The sequence below is a fragment of the Herpailurus yagouaroundi genome, unplaced genomic scaffold (assembly GCF_014898765.1).
Source record: "Herpailurus yagouaroundi ecotype Mexico unplaced genomic scaffold, PumYag 63374, whole genome shotgun sequence".
Taxonomy (NCBI): Eukaryota; Metazoa; Chordata; class Mammalia; order Carnivora; family Felidae; genus Herpailurus; species Herpailurus yagouaroundi.
In genome coordinates, this window is record NW_024416919.1 from 1 (window position 1) to 4,488 (window position 4,488).

Consider the following 4,488-nt stretch of genomic DNA (forward strand, 5'->3'; position numbering starts at 1 on the left):
GCAGAATCAACAGGAAGCCTGAGGAATGAAGCTTGAGTTAACAGAGATGAATCTGATGCGTGGCCAAGATCCTGCCATCAAGAACAGTCTGCGGAGGATGCCATTACTTGCCCTGATGGCACTGGACACTTGCCAGCACAATGCGGGACTCTGTTGCCCTTGGTCTGCTAGCCACTGACACTTCGACTCCACAATGGCCACATCAAGTAATGTCTAATTGAAGCTTTGTCTTTGTGTCACTCCTTAAAGATGCTGCCAGCCCATGAGGTGCAAACGTCTGCCTACTTTTTGGATTCACAGACACTGCCTTCTTCCCATTTGGGGGCAAGGGAGGGAGGTTAGTGTAGGCCACAACATTCACTTAAGTGAAAACTTTTGATCTATTTCTAAAAAAAAAATTAACCCTAGCACAAACTGTAAAGAAGTGTAAGTAAGCATGACCAAAATGACTTCGCTATACAGAAAACTGTTCTCTTATTTCTTTTCAATTTTCCAAATATTGCTTTTTTAGTAATTAATCATTAGCCACCAAAGTATCACATACATTGTGGAATTAAAATATAATTAGTTACAATTGTGCATTGAAGTTAAATTCGTAATTGATAATTGCCTTGGTGAAGCTAAGGGTCGCTGCTATTGAAATCTCTGAAAAATTCCGAGCCGCACGGCTTGGTGTGCGCCTGCCATCTAGTGGTGAGACAGGTGAATACCACCTTGGTGTGCGCCTGCCATCTAGTGGTGAGACAGGTGAATACTACCATAGAGATCCTAGAGCGCTTGAAAGGCCAAGTTTGCCAGTTTTTCCCGCTTCACAGTTTCCCCAATGTGTTGACCCAATCAACCACCTATTTCTTAAGCCTTTGCAGTTATCTTTCATCATATTCCATTCCATTTCGTGCTAACTGCAAACTGTCGATCTCTGGGAGCCAAAGTGTCTCTTGGCACTACTTTGTAACCGCATTCCCTGAGCCAGGTTCCCTTTCTAAAATGGCTTTTATTTTACCTGTGTCCGGAAACAACACGTGGTTTGGGCAGGCTACCATTCTCCCACAGGGAGTATCTTGGCCACTATTATAAAAGTGCTAATGAACACTAGCGTCACTGATGTCACGGACTGATAACTTACAAAAGGATTTAAGTTTAGTTTAAGAAAGTAATGAAAGAGGATCATCAATATTTTTGCTGACCGCTCTAAGAAGGATGGGAGAATCCTGAGTAAAGGAATGCATCCAGATCTCAACTTCATTCCTTTCTGTCCTTGTAAATGTCGGAGGCAGTATTTATCACGTACCATATCCTAATAGCAATATCAATACAATCCATTTCTCACATACCTGAGAGTAATCAAATCGACTTGACACTTCAAAGATGCAATGTTTCCCTCCGAGAACACTTCTGGAAGCAAAGAGAAACTATCAAGCCAGTGACCTAATAACGTTGCTGGTGCGTGGTGTTGCTCAAAAGATGACCTAAGGTAGGTCATACCTAAGGTAGAGGATAGACAGCATGAATGGTGGTCCAAGACTCAGGATGGGTCCATGGCTCCCCAGGCTCGGTTGCCATGTTATTCTTGATTCACACTCTGAAAGGAAATAAGTGAACATTTTAATCTGGCTCTGGAAGAAGGAGGAAGATTTGGAGTCTTAACAATGATAGTAAAATAGGTTTGAGACTGGGGACTACAGAATCGGGGGGGAGTGGTTCAAAGTACTTGACTGGAGACAGAAGAGGAAAATCAAGTTTCCTCTGTGGGAACAGGGTCTGGTAATGGAGATTTTGAAATTTTGGAGGTGAATGACTTTGATAAACGACTGAGTGGGTGGAGCATCTAGGCAGAGGCCTGGTAAGGGTGGAATTATCGTTCTTAGGGTCTGGCTGGGCCTGGTAAGGAAGCCTTTCTCCTCTTCTTGTGTGCCCCCTTTGGCTTCCTGCTTGCCTGGCCACTCCCTTTCCGTTAGTGTTGCCCTCTCCTTCTTTAGCTGTAGCTGACTCTCTTTTTCATAAATGGCCATAGCAGTTTTATCAAAATTATCACATGAAATTCACAATTGGATGTAATGATTGAATATCTAAAATTTGTGAGTTGAACCTTCTGTACTTCTAGTGAAAGTCTCTAGTGAAGTTTCTTAATTGTCTATGACCTTCAAATTGTCTTCCTGTTGATGCACAGCCTTAAATAAGGCAAAAAAAAAATCAAAGCCTCTCTATTCTGAAATTAAAGCTTTACCTCCACTCTTACTAGATCCTAACATCTAGAGATTGGGTACTCAACCCAAAAGCTTACGTTTGTGAATGCATGCTTATGCCTGCCTAATTACAGCCTAGGCAGAGATAAGTCTTGTCATCGTGTGACTTTGGAGATGATTATTCCTGGGCTACATTCTTTTTCTTTTTTTTTTTAAGATAAGAGTGATATCCTTGAAGAACCCAGTAATAGTAGTATTCTTAAAATGGCTAAAAGTAGGTTGGGAGTATTCCGCAAATATTTATTACAAATGAGAACACTTAACATTTTAGATACGTAATAACAATGTAGCTTCCTTCAAAGATGTTACACCTACACATTCCTCCAAAGGGATAAAAGATATGTCAACTGTGTGATCCTATTCCATTTTGGACCTCCAGACCCTGGTAAAACGATTAGGAGAGGAACAGCATCTGCTACCTAATCAGGTTCAATTTGTACTTTATTCTACTGCTCCCATATGGGAAGTGTGACTTTGCATTTCATTCCTTAGGAATCATCGGTGACCTTCTTCCATCACAGATTTGCTAGTCTTGGTGGGGTGGAGTCCACGAAGGAGTCTTTGACATTAATAATGAGGCAAACGGCATTAAAATTGGCCCTCAGCACGCTGCTGCTAATGCCACACACGCAGCCAATCAGGGAGGACGGCAGGCGGGGGTGGCGGCTGTTGAGTCCGTTTTTACCGTCTTGCTGCCCAAATGCGGCTACTCACTTCACTGGTAGGGACTTTTATTTTTTGTCTTTAGATTCTTCTGGTGGGAGCATAGGGTTGCTATTCATGGGAAAAGTTAAAGATTCCAGGGAAGTTATGTTTTCATACTAATCTACCCTACAGGGTACCGAATAAAGGGTATTAGGTGCTGCACCAAAATAAAATGATTCACTGGGACAGAAATGTTCTCATTTCAATTATTTAAAATCCCACAGAAACTTGACTGGCGTTTTCTCTGCATTTTTGAATAGAAGTGTGAAGAGATGTGTGTGTGTGTGTGTGTGTGTGTGTGTGTGTGTGTGTGAGATATAGTAGCTATTTCAGGAGAGAGTAGCTTGCTTTTTTAATCAACAGAAAAATAATCGCAAAGGCAGAACTGCTGAAATTTCTTTGACTGAATTTATGCCATTCAGAACCCTTTTTTTTTTTTTCATTCCATATGGTTGCTGTGTGGCCTAAATACATACATTCTTTAATGTTAAGTAAAATTGTGCACACTAGACATGGTCATTACGTATATAATTCAGATACAGTACATTTATTGAGGTGTCTCCCTTTGGAATCGGTGCGTTCAGAATCAGAGGAAGGCTAAAAAGCAAACAATCTCAAAAGCATTCGTGTTTTAGGGCTTTGGTCTCACTGCATTTAGAATTCCCTCCACGATTTTCAGCAACCACTCCAGACCCAGCTACATGCTAAATTTAGAATTGCCGCCACAAAAGAAGGCATGGTAGTGAAGAATGGGCTGGGGGCAAAAGAGTCCACGGAAGAACCCCGGGACTCCGGTGTCAGGCGGCGGCGGGCATGGTGATGCATAATCACTAAGTAACGTGACAAAAGAGTTCAGATTCCCAGAGCAAGTCATCTGTGATTCTAACTCCGGTGATCTCTGGATGCACAACCACAGGGCTTCTTCCTCATTCCACGGTCCCCTTGCACGCCAGCAGACAGCCCCGCAACTCTTCCGAGGGGTGCACCGCGGCCCCCCTTCGTCCCCCCAAAACCACGTGGCAAAGTACGCTTCGTCGCCCCCCAAAACGACAATTCAGCAGGTCTGGACAATCGGCTCCGCCCTTGCTGCCCTCTGCTTGTTTACCTGGACCCACAAGTTGAAGCGAGAATTTTCCACGCCCGGGAGGGACCCTTGCCTCAGCGCCTGAAGGCTCTCTAGTGGCGCGTCTATCCGGGTGGGCCACTGGCTCCCTACTTGCCTCGGCAGGTGAGGGGTCCCGTGCGCCCAAGGCCAGCTTCCCGGGTCGGTTCTGTCACCCTCCCCTCCCCCGCGCGCGTGTCTGCGCGAAGTGTGGCCGCTGCAGCTCCCGGACGGGGCCCCGAGTTGCGGGCGCCAGCGGGGGCTGGGGGGGCTCCCTCGCCCCTCGCCCGACGCCCGCAGCCAGTGCCGCCGACCCGAGCCGTGGCGCCCGCCTCCTCCTCTCTACCCCGAAGCCAGGCTCCAAGGGGGAGGCGGGAGGGCCGAGATGGGCTCCTTCACTCCCACCGCGGGCGCCCCTGGTTGCGGGGGGGGGGG

The 4,488-nt window shown here is 45.9% G+C and overlaps 1 long non-coding RNA gene across 1 annotated transcript; it reads right to left on the reverse strand.

Moving 5' to 3' along the window:
- Positions 1 to 1,323: 1,323 nt before the first annotated feature.
- LOC121024326 (uncharacterized) lies at positions 1,324 to 4,390 on the reverse strand. Its single transcript, XR_005787665.1, has 3 exons — positions 4,057 to 4,390; positions 1,486 to 1,582; positions 1,324 to 1,395 (listed from the first exon to the last, which is right to left on the reverse strand). It is a non-coding gene; the product is annotated as an uncharacterized LOC121024326 (long non-coding RNA).
- Positions 4,391 to 4,488: the final 98 nt, after the last annotated feature.